This window comes from Anarhichas minor, unplaced genomic scaffold, assembly GCF_050575085.1.
Source record: "Anarhichas minor isolate MPS153535 unplaced genomic scaffold, ASM5057508v1 ptg000026l, whole genome shotgun sequence".
In the NCBI taxonomy this organism is placed as follows: domain Eukaryota; kingdom Metazoa; phylum Chordata; class Actinopteri; order Perciformes; family Anarhichadidae; genus Anarhichas; species Anarhichas minor.
The window spans coordinates 18,934,877-18,950,720 of NW_027466472.1; positions in this window are offsets into that span (position 1 = coordinate 18,934,877).

Here is a 15,844-nt window from a genome sequence, read left to right on the forward strand (position 1 = left end):
CATGTCAGAGTGGAAGATTTCTGTGAGCAAAATAAAACCACATGCGGTGTTTCCACTTGTCAGAGCGCTGTGTTGTGAAGGGGTGTGTGTGTGTGCGTGTGTGTGTTGCTGCACTTGTTGGTGCATGCAAGCGCAGGGAACATTTTACGAAATGAGCCCAAACACACCTATAGTGTAATGTAGATGTGATCATCAGCAGTTTGGTCTTATTCATTACATGAAAACATGAATGAAATGTTTTATTTTGTTACTGTTAGGCATTTGTTTGGGTCTGTGAAGTGTAACTGCAACACCTCCTACACTACTCTTCTTTTCAAAGAGACAGTTCACCCCAAAATAGAAAGAACACAGTTTTTCTCTTACGTGTAGTTCCATTTATCAATCTAGATTGTTTTGGTGTGAGTTGCCTAGTTTCTGAGATATTGGCTGTAGAGATGTCTGCATTCTCTCCAGTATAATGGAACTAGATGGTACTTGGCTTGTTCCATCTAGTTCCATTGTACAATCCATAAAAGTAGTTAATGAAGGAACAATATTTTTTCTGAAGAACTTGCTAACGATATCACTGTGCAGAAGGAGACGTGCTTCTATACTCGGCTTGCTAACGTTACAGCTCGGCCAAGGAGGACGCTGTTAACGCTTACATCTTACCTCCCTCTGCGCGGTGATTCGGTTAGCTGGTTCGGTAGAAAGAAAATGGTTCCTACATGAAACTCGCAACGAGAAAATGTTTTTGAATTCAGGGTGAACTGCCCTTTAAACAACTCTCCTGTAATCCTTTGCTGATGGGGATATATACGTACCTCCCTCAGCTCGCACAAGCGCACACATCATGCTTCTTTCAGCAAATTCTATAAAACCGGATTTGTGGTCTTAGCAGCGACTGTCCAATGTCAGGAGAGAGAGATCTACCAGTGGAAAAGCGTGCCGTGTGCCAGGTGCGTGTGGTCTATTTCTGGGCGTGCGGCGGTGGCCTGTTTACTCTGGATGGAGGAGGGCCCGACGGAAGAAGAGCAGCGAGCGCTGCTGGGCTTCACCGACGCCTAACCCAGCATAGGATTTCCCGGACGCCAAGCCCCGTTCTTGGCACTACCTTTTTTACCTGTAGGGATGCAAACCATACCAACAATTTTTTATTTTTTTTTACTATCTCCAAGCACCTCGTCCACCCCCACCCTGCCAGCCCCACCCCTCTCCCTCAGTACTCAAGGGATTACTGGCAGCCCACGAGGCTGAATTGGGAATGAGGAGAGCAGGCCCAGACCCGTTGGTAAATCTAAGACTTAAGGGCAGTGACTGCATGGAAAATTAAACACACACACTGTACACATGCACATGAAAAACACTGAACCCACTGACACACACAGCCACGGCTCAAGCACATCAACGCCGAATACATAAGCTTTGCGGCGCGGGAGATGCGTGCGCTCGCTTAGAAGGTGACAGTGATCTGTGCTATCTTGTTCCAAAGGTGGTCATGTTACCCAGGGTTCCTCTGGAAAGCAAAGGAATTTTTCTCTCCGCGAGCCAACACAGAGAGGCGCTTGTTTAGGAAAGTGCTCTCCAAAGGCAGATAAACAAAGTGAAATGAAACATGATCAACATAATTGAATCCACTCTTGTCTCACCTCTCAAAATGATCCACACAGATCTCTTGCCAGGTCTTGAATTTTAATGGTGCCGAGGCACAATATGTACTGTTTTATCTTGGCAGGTGAGATGTAATTGGAATGTTAAAAGGTGTTTTTCTTTTTTCCTCAAAGAAAACAGGATCATTACCCAACCCAAACAAGCAAAACACGAGTTTTGTTGGAGTAGACAAGATCATTAAAAACGAGTTTCTAAAAAATCTCCGCTCTTCCACCTGCTTTACTTTCCCTGTAACAGCCAAACAAAGAGTACGAATGTCAAGAGGCTCATAAATCTATTGCGGTGTTAATGGAACAGTCCCGGAGGAAAGTCAAAACTCAAGCAGGCTTGTCCTCCTAACTGATGTTCATTTCTCAGCAGCTGCTTCCTCTCAAGCCCTCGGGGCTTTTTATGGGACTGAAACAAACTGCTGACACCTCCTGAAGCACATCCCAGAAACTGCTCCATCCGTCGAGAAAAGAAAGGGGGGTGCTGGAATCCATCGTACCATGTACGAGTGTTACGCAACAGGGAAGAGCAAAGAGCAAAGACGGATGCCTGCAGCATTTCAAGGTCAAGCAGGTGTTCTTTTATCACTAACATGATCCACGTGCCGTGTTTATACGAATGCATGAGTAACCGGAAAAATGTTGTTGCACTTCATCTGTGCGAGTTACTCAATTTTGACATAATTGGCCCTTAAATTGCATCCATGTGCTTGTGATTCGTTTTCTTTTATCTGCAAAAAAATGAAAGGCTCTGTTTCATGTAATGCTGCCTGAAACATTTTTTTTCTCTTTGTGGCGCTTTTACAAGCTCATGAAAAGTGATGATGCTAAATGTAAGCTGATTCGCCAAACTGCCTGTCCCGAAATGTTATTTTGGGTTTGGCCTTATTACAACATTTGTGACATTTGCAATTATATGTCCACTGCTCTGTTTCGCCACAACCGGTCATTATAAGTGGAGCACTGAAGCGACCTGGTGTTATTCCTGTGGACTCAGACGGAGCTGACTGTGACCTTAATAACACTCCGGTGTCCTGCTGCTGCTCAGCTCGGCTTCACAAACACCACAGCTGCTCAAAGCCATTGTTGCTCCAGGTGCTGAATCTCTGCATATACACACACAAATACTCACACATCAACAAACGTACCTTATGTTGAATTAAAATTGTGATTGCCGGCTGCCATTTCATTTCAATATAGTTTAGTTGTTCTTAAATGCATTTACTTAAATTAGTTTAATTCGTTTTTCGATTCTTCGACATGAGAGAAAAATGAAGTATTCTTCAAGAATTCAAGTGAATGCAGGATGAGTAATGAATATGCAAATGGTCATTGTGTAAGTTAAGTATTGCTTTAATTCATTACTTTTCTTGAAAAAACATTAATTGTAAAGTTTATATTGTCGGGTAATATATCTATTGATAGAAGAAGTCTAAACTGAAGTAAATACTTCTAATTTATAGAACTTTTTCTACTTGTTTTCTACGTTCTGTCCATTGCAGTTTTATTCATTTTTTCATTTAGATGTGCCTTATTATATTCGACCACATTCAAATTTATTTTAGTGAGTCTGGAAGCAATATAACCATTTTTAATTTTATAACAATTCAATTGTAGTCTTGAGTTTCCTTTCACAAAAAGGATTTGTGATAGTTGTAGTTTACATTTCTTTTTTTCTCTATTTTAATTTAGGTAGATATTGCAATAAGTGCCCTCCTATGCTCCTATCATTAAAGCATGCACACACACACACAGACACACACACTCATAATTCAAACAGCCCTTTGAAGAACTGGGCACCGGTGGAAAAGTCCTCACTGTCAAGTTTCTGCAAATGGTCCCCACAAAGATAGAAGTATGAGAATTCTCCCACATACACACATCATATCATATCTCACTGAATCTTTTCTTGCACTATTGTTTGATTGTGATACCCATAAACTAAAGTCTTGGATGTTCCGTGTGAAGGCTGAACTGCTGAATATGCAAAAGGTTTGCGGTGAGTTTACAGGTATTTTAGCCCTCTCCACCTGTCTTGCCCTCACCTCCGAGTCCCTCACTTCACACCTGCAGTTTAAGCCAAGATGTTTATCAAAGTCTGAGTCAGCTATTTCTCCATCTCTCCTTTTCTCTCTTTTCTCCTCTCATCTTTACGTTACCCCCCCCCCCCCCCCCCCCCCTCTCCCCCCTCCCCTCACCGGCTCTTTGAAGACTCCCGGGCCCGTTGGAGTTATCGCCTGAACTAAACAAGGCAAGTGATAGGGGAAGAAAACAGATGTAGGGGAGGGAATGAAAGACCACACACCTCTGCTCGCTCGCCATTTAGCTGAAACCTTTTAGCACGAATGTCTACAAAAGATAACATATTCACAAAATGAAAACCTCTCACTTTATTTTCACCAGATGGCTCTTTTGTCATGCACGTAACCAGTAGCTAGCATCATAGCTTAATACGCAAAGGATCAAAGACAAAGGGAAGAAACTCAAACCCTTTCAAAGTGGAAACTACAAAGGGAAAGTATGATAAACCATATGAGAGTGTCTGAGTGTGCTTATGAAGCATGTCTGACTCATTTGCTGGACCTCGGTAAGTAAGAAAGCGTTTTCTAAAAAAGGAAAGGTACCAATTACACTTCTGCAGTGGCTTCTTCTCACGGTACCGCCCCTCCGTTTCCTTCCTCCTCAGCTCTCCGTCCCTGCGGAGACGGAGGGATAAATCTGCCCCTATAAACAGCTACCATGTCCCTGGGTAACAAACAGAGGATCTGACTCTGGGGTCTGAAAAGTCAACATTAGCCATGAAGACACCCAGAGGAGACGCAGCCCCCGAAGAGCAGTTTGATCTCACGTGTGGATTTTATCAGAAAGGGTTTTCTTTCAACAGTCTTTTCTAAAAAACATATCTCTGAGGGTTTCTTTTGAACACAACAACCATTTCAAATGTGCATCAATTGTTTTTGTTTCTTTCACTTGGCGATACCAAGTAGACAGACAGATTACCTTTATATAAGTTCACTCTCCTGTTAGCTCTGTTTTTGTTCTCCACCAATTGCTGTTAAGCCAGATGTTTGACTTCAACCTTTTTCTGCTGCTCAGTAGCGTATCCAGTGGGTTCATCTAAGGTATAACCTTTTTCCCACCAAAATTAACATGTATATATGTGTTTTTTTTTAAACAGGAAAGTCTGCTAAAAATAGGCAATGGACTCCTACAGATTGCCAGTAGACGTGTATGCCTTTCTATTTTTTGGTCTGGTGCGTCATGTTCGACGTCATGAACTCGCCGGAAAACAGGGTGAGTAAACAGTGAAACTGTTACAGTGGTTACTTCTTTTTATATCTGTTTACTTATTCAGTCTTTCTTTGAAACTCAAACCAGAGTTGGTGATTGTTGGAACAGTGAAAAGACTAACAGACGGTTTTGATGAGTTGGATTTTGTTTGAATGAAGTTTGTTTTAGCAGAAATGACTGATTCTGTCAATGGAGTCTGGTAACTTTGAGGAGAGCATATAACTGCTGCGTCTTTTCCCATCCAACTCTGTGAATTGTTGGAAAGAATAACAGAAAAGGTTTTGATGAGTTTTATGTTGTTTCTGTCGCGTTTTTGAATGATCAGCAAGTATAATTACTGGACTATGGTAGCTTTTATGTAAGAATATGAATTGTATGGTTTGTATGTTACTAATTTATAGTAATTGTTCAAATCCCTGTTGATTTTATCGATCATATAGTTTCTTTAACGAGCATCACATAGCATCGCACATGAGAAGGGGCAAAAATGTGTATGTCTAGCCATGTGTCATGTTTCTATCACTGCTGATCGAAGCTGGCTACTACTGCAGAGTCAGTTGTCCCGTAAACGAATGCCAATTGTAACCTTTCCCACTGAAGACAAAAGCCAGATGTCAGTGGGTTTTTTTGTTGGGTGGTAAAGGGGCTTTAGTTTGCTGAAAACAGCTACCTGGCTCTAGTGCTGGACACAGGTTCGGTGAAACCAATACAATGAGCTAAAATCTGCTAAAAGGCTTCGTAGAGCCACAGAGATTATCCTCAGTGGGGTTTTCACTGTGAGTGACACTTTTCAAATGAGAAAGCTGAAAGGATCAGTTGATTAAACGATTAATGGCGACTACTTTGATAATCGATCAATAGTCAAGTTTCCAAGCAAAAAATGCAGAATACAATTTGTGAGGATTTGCTGATTTCTTTTCTTTTAGGTTACAGTAACGTGAATACATCTGGGTTTTTAACTCAAAACAATCATTTTGTGGAAAAAAATGAATTATTGCAATAATGAAAAATACTGTACATGACAGGTCATGCTATGATTCATTGTAATTCATTACCATTGATCGTATGTTAACGTTGCATTGTTGGATCATTATTGCCTGCTATACAATACCAACTAGACACTATACTACGGCACGCTATGTAGTTTATAGTGAAGAGTGAATGGTTTTGGACACAGCCGTGCAGTTACAGAAGCCAGTGGAACAGAGGCATGCTGGGAGACGGGGTGGGGCTTCAGCTCTTCATAAACTTCTCAGAGAGCTCGGTTGAGCTGAGGCTGTGACCCTCACCAGTGGGAGCAAACTTAAAGTTCAATCACACTCCATCACTCATCCCACTGGCTCCTTCGTCCACAAACACACACACGCACACATACACACTCACACACACACATAGTAAAGCAGGGGCAACGCTGCCGACTCCAATCAAGAGAGGTGTGACTAAAGTCACAAATCACACACACCGGCATTAAACTGACACAGCGGACAGGAAGAATGATCATCTTCCTGCTCCGTGAGTGCACACACACACAGACACACACACACGCACACACGTGTTGTCCGTATCACATGGTAACCGGACTCTGTTTATTGGATAAATGGGAGGTTAGGGAGGTGTTTGGCATCTGCTTTAGATTAGTCGGCCCCCTGTGTTGGTGGGGCTCTCGGCTGTACCGATAGGCGTGCAGAGGTTACCACAGCAGAGAGAACGGCTCGGCGGGCCTTCTCCCTCTGCTGCCTCCACTCAGAGGGACATTAGGTCAGCGTGCCCCCGCCCCTCTTTCCTCTCCACACCGGCCCTGAATTCCCCAATGAACAACACATTCCTCCTTCCCAGTCCCTCTGTTTACGACACGCCATCCTTTGAAGCAGCGTGCGAGTGTTTGCGTACGTGCATGAGCACGGGGTGCACGAATGTGTGTGTGTGTGTGTGTGTGTGTGTGTTAGCCTTAAGCAACTGGGCCTCGGTGGAAACATAAACGCTTCAGCATGACTCTACCAAAGTTGTTTCGAGTGCGTTTGTGTTCTGTGTCGGACGCACCTGAGCAGGTATGATAAGGGCACACATCTGTGTGACAGCTGTTTGTTTGTTTGTTTACGCCGCTGCATCGAAGGTGGAATCTAGGCCAGTTGAGAGAGAGAGAGGGAGAGTGCACAAGAGTGATGGGTGGAGGAGAAAGCTATGAGTCATCACCAAACTTGGGATGCACTCGTTTTGAGAGGCATGGACGGCGAGAGAGAGAGCGATAGGCTGGGTGTTGGAGACGAAGAAATAACAAACGGGTTGCTTTTTTAATTAAAGCAGCCCTGGAGGAGGGGGGGTTGGGAGGTCAAAGCAAGCTGAGTCATTCCTTTACACCCATTTCCTGTGATTGGGGCACCTTGGGAGCGGGCAGCAGGGTGAGATTATGTGTATGGTTTATGCAATCCTCCCTCATCTCCCCTCCCATTCACTGCACTCTCACACGCAATAATCACATGATACATGCATATGAGAGCATACTGAAACACACGCGCGATATGTACTGTATATGTGGCATACAAGCCTTTTCTAGTATTCACTACTTTTGAACTACATCTATTATGTTCTTTTCCTGCTATTTTGCACTTTTAATAGTGTTGGATAGTAACTTATAACCGGTACATTTATTGTATAATGTTGAGGTATCTTTACTTAAAATGGGTATTTCAGTTGTATGCGTTATTAAACTTCTACTCTAGACCACTTCATTTACATTTTTTATCATAGATAGTATAAGTTCCGGGTTACTTTAGAGATTTGACCTAAAAATCAAAGTTAAACCATCTTCATCTCATGAATGCACCAGTTCTACTGATCATCGCAATATATTATATGTATAGCACAGTATAACGTCAAATCAAGGACGACTTTAGCTTTCAATAGATCAGTTGCTGTTACAATCTGAATGCAGGACCTGTCGTGGAATCATTGTGGTTTTGCTACTTTTATTTACTGAAAGTAAATTGTCTTCATTCTTTTTCCACCACTGCTTTTCATCATGCTCATTTTCCTCATCATGTCTTGATGTTGGTCTTCTTTCTCTGCCGACACCTCCTCCGGCCTCCACTTTAAATGACCAAACAAATACAATTAGACTGGACAGCACCTTGTGGCATACTACAGTACATACTCACACATGGGCACAGCTACAGTGTACGTTAAAACACACTGACATGAAAAAGGAATATGGGTGGTCAGGTATAACAGAATCCAGACTTCAAAAGTGGGCGCTGATTCTCCACAGCCCTCTGGCACTGCTGAGTCATAATGACATATTTGACAAAATGAATTTGATCAGCTCAACTGGCGTCCAGTGAGAGTTTTGGAAGACGTTATCTGGGGCTGATTTTATTGGATCACGCCACCTGTAAACTCCTGTGGCTGCACCTCCCAGTGTGGTCCTCATTTTTTCTCTCAGATATGCCCGCTGGTCTCTGCGCCGCGGTGCCAAAGAGGCCGTCTGCTCCAGAGAGTACCTAGAATTTACGCTGCCTCCTCTGCCCGGCCACCCAAGTGTACAGGATGTGAACTAATACTTTACAGTAAGGAATCATACTCCCTAGAGATAAAATAAAGAAGAAAGGCTCAGGGATGAGTCTGGACGGCACCCAAAGGTCTGTCAGTAGTTAATGCTAACTGACAGGAAAGTCCAACAGAAAGAGCAACAGGAAGAGGAAGCTCCCCCCAACCCCCCTCAACATCCTGGATGGCTTGCCTGTATGTGTGACTGGATATTTTCAGACACGGTTTCTGAGTCTGTTTGTTCTCCGCTGCTGGTATTGACATGGCAAAGCTTTAGTGTCTCATTAGAGACTCAAGAAGCATCTGTGTTCCAGTTTGTGTGCGCCCACTATTATGCAGCGGTCGGGAAAGTAATGTCGCTCCGCCGGCTGATATTTACAGTTTGTCTTGAACACCTGTGACAAGGGTGTCTGTCTGCCGCCTGGCCACATCAGACCCTCGGCTATTCCCGCCCCTCAGGGACGATTCGGGCCCCGGTTTGCGAGAGCCTGGGGTTGGTTCTGTATTACCACCTTGCTTTGCAGAGCTCCACAGAAGCCTTCCTTTTCCTTTCAAGTCCCACAGTCATCTCATGGTCAGAGTGTGTGTGTGCGAACCAGACATCCTGAGTCACTCATGATGCGGGTTCCTCTCTGTGGGAAAGCTTGACCAGGTGTGCTGGTTGCTCATAAACAGTAGGAGTGGCGGCCCCGCGATGTAAAATAAACTAGTCGCCGCAACATGTCGTCGCTGCCGGTTTTTAACTGGTGAGGAAACAACGTGCCCGCACCGCCAGATGAGAAGGGCTCCGCTGTCGCATTTGATAGATAGATAAGGCTCTGGCTCTTTTCTTGTTTTACGAGCTCCACTACTGGAGGGTCGCCGTCTGGCACGTATACGACTGCGGGACGTGGTTGTGATGCGGGAGCTGTCGCAAAAGCTGGTGTGACCTCCAGGTGAAAGGAGCAAAGAAATGCTGCTCTGTCTGACTCCCATGTGAGTTGTCGGTGTTCTCCACAGCCCCAAATGAGCACTGAAAAGGACTGGGACGAGATCACGTGTGCAGTTAAGGAGAGACTAACACGTTCGCATTCCAACTTGTCACATACTGATGCTTTGTAGGACCCCTTGACATCACTTAGTAACGCAGTAAACACGTGGTTAACGTTGGGAATTAAACAAAAACACTTGCTTGGGTTTGGGCAACAGAACGTCCTGTTTGTTGTTTTTCTTTCAGTCCTGAGGTCAAGTCATCACGCTCCCCGAGCGTTTGCTCTGTGTCTAATAATCTAATAATGACGCAGATGGGTTTACAATGTGATTATTGAAAGCGCCGGTTCGTGTCACCGGAGGGTGTATTGTGAGCGAGTATCAGAAACCGAGGGGCGGGACAAAGCGTCGGTATTTGATGCCCTGGGAATGACAACGAGCTGGACCCAGGCAAAAAAAACATTATTTTTCATGCACTGGTCAATTTTGAGATTTTGGGCTATTTTGCCTCCATAACTTCTTTCAGACTAGTGGAAAGAAAACATCCAAAATGCATATTTAGGTGTTTATTTTATTACTTCTGTAGATTTCTCCTAAGTTCACTAGAAGTTAGCATTAGATAATGTCTCATTCGCATATTTATAAACACAATTCCGTAAATTTGTAATGCAAAAATATCATAATGTATATATTAATATAATATTAAAAGTGTCCTAACGTAATCGACTGGAGAAGTTTCATGTTGGAATACATTAGTTGTTTACCCTATCCATCTGTAGTGTCTTCAAAATGAATGTAATTTTAGGCCGTTTTCTCTGAATGACTTTTGCTCTTACATACACCAACATTTCCAGTTTTATGACGATCTATATTCTGAAGGACTTTACAGAGGGGTTTGTTCATGTATCTTTTATAGCCTGATGTATACAACATGTATTCCAATGTAAGAGTTATCCATAATTCCCTCTGTAGAAGACTTTGACCCTAACATGTCAACAAAATGAGAATTTTGAACCTGGCTTTATCCAGTGTTGAGATGTATGCAAATTGGCACATATTTCATAAGATAACGCCTCATTTGTATATTTAAATATTAAATCTCAGAAAACTTAACAAATGATTGTCTTCCTGTAAGTAATCAACTGGGGTTTCATGGCAATACCCACAGTACTAGTGAAAGCTTTTTACATTTATCACCGAGGGTGTCTCCACTTAGATGGACGTTTTCGGTATGTAACAGCCTTTTCACCTCCAACATTTACAGCCCCTTGATTCACTGTGTCTATCTCACTTCCTCCGCCGTCTGCCCTTGCTCTATCTATCTGCATTCCTTCCACGCGAGTTTCTGTCATTCTCTATTTGCTTGAATTTTCTCATTTCCTGTTTGGGGTGTGCATCTGATCCCCTTGTTCTCGTGTCCAGCGCCCATCAAACACTCAAAAGGAGACAAAAGACATATGGGTGAGGGAGTGATGGCAAAGTAGAGGTGTGTGTGTGTGTGTGTGTGTGTGTGTGTGTGTGTGTGTGTGTGTGTGTGTGTGTGTGGAGGGTTGGGTGAGGACAGTGGAAGGGAAAATCCTGAATGATGACACAGGAGCAGTGAAAACCAAAGGAAAATGAGAAAAAGGAGAGATGTTTCATTATCATGACTAGAAATGCCAAATAAGGCCTGACTCGTGCCAGACGCCGAGCTCGTACTGCAAAAATCGTTTTTCATCCAAATCTAGTTTGTTTTAAAGAATCTGCTGCTTTCACTTCCCACAGTAATTCGTTTTTATTTATTATAATTATGTTTAATCAGTAATTTTCTAAATTTCCTTTAACAAGGCTGTGGTGCCAGTCGATCCGGGGGCGACTGCTGGGTATGAGCCATAAAAAAACACACACACACAACCTCCTATAGTCTGCTTCACATTTCCATCGTCAAGAATTGATTCCATTCAGGCTGTGTGTGTGGGCTTACGCTCAGGTATGGAGCCGTGGTTTCGGTGGCTAATGCGACTCCTTATTGTGTTATAGCTCCCGAGTCAAAACTGCCTGCCGGACTAGAAACGTTTTCTAAACAGACATTCACATGCCAGTACGTACTAACAGTTGGTTCTACAAGTATGATGGGATTTTGCTATGGAAGTGCTGAAATGAAAAAAAAAGGGTGTTGATGATGAAGGATGGGGGAGACACATAGACAGATCATTTAAATATTTGTTGAATTTTTTTTAAATATAAAGGTTTTTTATGCATGGGGCAAAGAAAAAGATAAAAAATACATTATATATATATAATACATATATAAATATATGTAATTTGTTATTATAATTAATTATAATCAGGCATATAATTTAAGCCTGTTAAACTTAAATAACTTTAACCTCATCAAAGAGTCCCGGTCACTTCCTTCATAAAGCCCATTGAATAACTTAATAGTGTCTAAAATGTGTTAAATGCAAAAGTTAGAGAAGAATTCTAAGAGACAAACAAAGCAAAAACCACACATTTAGTTCATCTGGATTCAGATATTATCAGGTTCTTATAAACCATATCTGCCCACCAGGACTTTCGCTGCGGCCGACTTAATTAATTGCTGGCACTGAAGGCAACAATGTAAACAGACGCTCAACAAAATATAAACAGGATTGCGTTCAATACCCTCCTCCAGTCCTCACCACTAACCACCCTGGTTACAAGTCCAAGAAACACATGTAAACAGACGGGGGGGGGGGTTATGTGGAAAAAGGTAAGGCCAGCAGCAGACCTTTCAGGCAGGTATGCATCACACTTTTCTTTTTCCAGTTACATGACATTTCCAAAACTCCTCACTCCCCTGTAGCGCAAACAGCTTCGATGAACATAACATGTGTCATTTTCAGGATGTCGATTTTCATCAGCGGGAGGTTCCCCTGGCTCATGGAGGTAAAGGCTTTTGCAACACCACCGTGCGATGTGAGCAATCCCCCTGACTCAAAGGGACTAACGTCAAAACACGCAGGTTTACGGAGGCTCTCAACGTCTGAACCGTGCGCGGGGAATTAAGAAACAGGAGGAAGGGTGGAGCTCACGAGGATGAGCTTTTTTTCTTTCCTTCCTCAATTTATCTTTAATTCTGCTTTAAGTGTGTTTGCCCTGCCCGCTACAAAAACATATGGTTCGAATAAGTGCGCCCCCCCCCCCCCTCCCCACCACCACTCACACACACACAGACCCCCTGGAGTCAAGCTCTCATTAGTGAATTATTTGGACAGAGTGGAGCAAGAGGAGACATTTGCTTTTACAGCTTTTTACAAAACGCTGGCAAAGAATGACGCCACGGTTAACGGGGGGGGTGGAGTGGACAAAACACGCTCTGCGCAGGGGTCTTACATGCTGCAGGATAATAAATAGCACGAGGGTCTGGATCGGGCCTATGTAACATATACTCCACTCCACTCGGGAGGCCTCATCACTCATTGGCTCGTGACCCCGGAGTGTCACTCACATCCCCCCCCCCCCCCCACCACCACCCCGACCCTTCACGTATGTGTGTCTCTTTCTCCGTCGCTCGTATACATCTCCGCGCTCCTCCGCTTCGTGTTTGTTTTAACTTTCCCAGGACCCCCCCCCCCCCCCCCCACCCGTCTCTCCAAAAGCCCACGCTCATATGCATTGTACGCCCAAGAGGACAGCGATTTTCCCCCTCCCCCTCCCGGCCTTAGCCAAATTTTTACTCGACCTCTCTCTTCGCCTCCCACTCCGTCTCTCCCACTCACTGTCTGCGTTTGCTCTCATGTGAGGCTGAGGCTGTAGCGTCAGCTCATTCTCAGTCAATCTTGTGTGTGTGTGTAAGTGTGTGTCCCACCCCACTCCAGCGCTACTAGTAAAACCATCGCAGAGCTAGACGTGTTATGGCTCAGAGAGAAAACAGGGCGACTCATAGGTGCTCTCGCTGAGAGAAAGTGAACTCACTCCGTAGGGGTTTTTTCGGCGGGGGTCACGGTGAGTCACCCGACTGCTTGGCCTCTTACTCTTCACTGCAGGACGCCTCTGGTGAGTCATGGCAGAGCAGACTGGACTGGGCCGTATCCTCTGTGTCACATGCCTCTCCTGAACGTCTCTCACGCTGTTGAACTTTTAACCTTATAACCATCGAGAAAAAAGAAAAACCCAAAACACACCAAAACCACAAACCTATAAGTCAAAGGGTTGACTTTTCCTTTCTGGTGCACAAGACAGATGTCCCTGTCTCCCGACTCCGCTGGCCCCGGCTCTTTTTTTCTCACCACAGACAGTGCAGGGCAGTGTTTCCCGAACCCTTTCCCCCCAATGTGACCCGACAGAGTGGTGCAGGGATGAGGTTGTGTTTGGAGGGCCGACCCCCGGATGTTAGCATCGCACTAGTTCCCTCGACAAAGAGCCCATTGGGATTCTTCCATATCAATCCAGAAAATGTGGCAAACACAAGTTTATTATGATACAACACTTTTTGTTCAGGAAGATAATCTTCACAAAGAAACACCACTGTTTATGATTTTTTTTAATGCATTAGGGAGAAGTGAAAAGCTGATGTTAGGCTATAAATTAATACAACGCATTTAGTATACAAGGCTGTAAAGGCGGACTAGTCCGCATGATGGAGATTTGTTGTCTCATTTGGCCACTTGTTAGCGACCGCCTTTTTTAAGACACTTAAAAGCTTCAAAATGAAGGAGAGGAGTATCTACTGGCGTATTTCATATCGTAGAACAAGACATTAAAATCGATTAAGTTGTGTTAACAACAGAAGTTACTTCTGACATCTAACCCGTTGACTTTCAGACGAAGGAACAGAAAGTGCAAAAACGTTAACTTATTTCCGGGGTTTTCGGACTCATTGCTGCAGCACCCTATTCGCAATAATCCTTAACTATAAATCGTGAGTAGAGCAAATTTCTACTGCCATTTCCGCATCACCTTATGTTATTATGAATAGGTAAACCAGCCATTTCAAAGAGATACACGTTCGATAACTCACAGCTTTTTATGCATGTGTTATTGAAAACATACACACACTTTAAACACTTGAGACCAAATAAATGCATTCAGGTGGAGTTGCTATGTCACTCTTTTCATTTCCTCTCATCAGTAAAACAAACAGAATGCACGCTAGCCTTTCATATTATTTTCAATGTTGTAAATTGACTGCAATTGTGGACTATGGAAGAAATTCTGCATATTTATTTTGCGACCCTAAATAAAATCTCCTGTGACCCACCTGTGGGTCCCGACCCAGTGTTTGGGTATTTCTAGTAAAGGAAAGGTGTTTCAGCTTGGATGTGTTTCTGCTCAAGGTTGCGTGATGTTTTTGCAAACCAGTTCTCTGATGCCGGGGTGCGTCAGATGCCATGTGTCAGTGAGTAAAGTTGCGTAAACGTGCACGTATGCCCCATTTGTCCCTTCATACATCTGGTGGTTGCCCGGAGGGGCGACATTGCTGCTTTCAGATGGCAGCTAGGGAACTTCCTCTACAACATCCTCAAGCCTCGAGGTATCTGGATTACGACCAAAAGGATTGGTGACAGAAGCTGTACGTGTGTGTGTGTGTGTGTGTGTGTTACACAAGTCTGTAGATTTTAATTAATTGTAATATTATTGCAGTTCAGTCAGAGAGGGGCAGAGACTTGAGGACAGCGCATCTCTCGAAATTAAAGTAATTCCAGACAAGCCGGGGGAAATTGACTCCCACATGAATCACTTAACTAATCGGTATCTAATGATTCGGTTGTAACACATTACTCACAATCTCAACATTTTTCTGGTTAACTTCACATCAGCAGTTCGACAGTTGCCAACAAACTCAACCGGTTATGCTTTTTAATTCCATGGGCATTTTAGTGAAGGTCTATACTGACCCCTGCTGGTTAATAAACTAAAAGGAACTTTAATAGTACTTGATACATTTAGCTTTGAAACGTCATTGTCAATATCTCTGTCTCATACCTAACCACCCATACACACGCTTTTTATTTAAACTAGCATTGAAGGAAATTATTAAAATATATGTGTATGCCATCTCAGGCAAAAAATAAAGAAATAATAATAAAACTATACATGCACTGCCTGTCAATTCATTCTGTATCTTGGCGTAACACTGTTAATACTGTTCATACGGCTTATGCATAGCATATTTATACCCCTTAATGTTTATTCTATATTGTATTATTATTTGCATTACATAATATATAATCCAATTTAATTTAATTTCTAAATAAGTAATAAACATTTTAATAATTTACTAACACTAATAATTTAGTTTGAATACGATTTAATTACGACTAATTTAACGGTTTAATGTATATTTAGAAGTAATATCTATGCAGCAGTAAGGTTTCAATTTAGGTTTCAATTTCTTAGAGTACTGCGAGCAAAAGAAAATACTTTGCGACCTTTGCGAC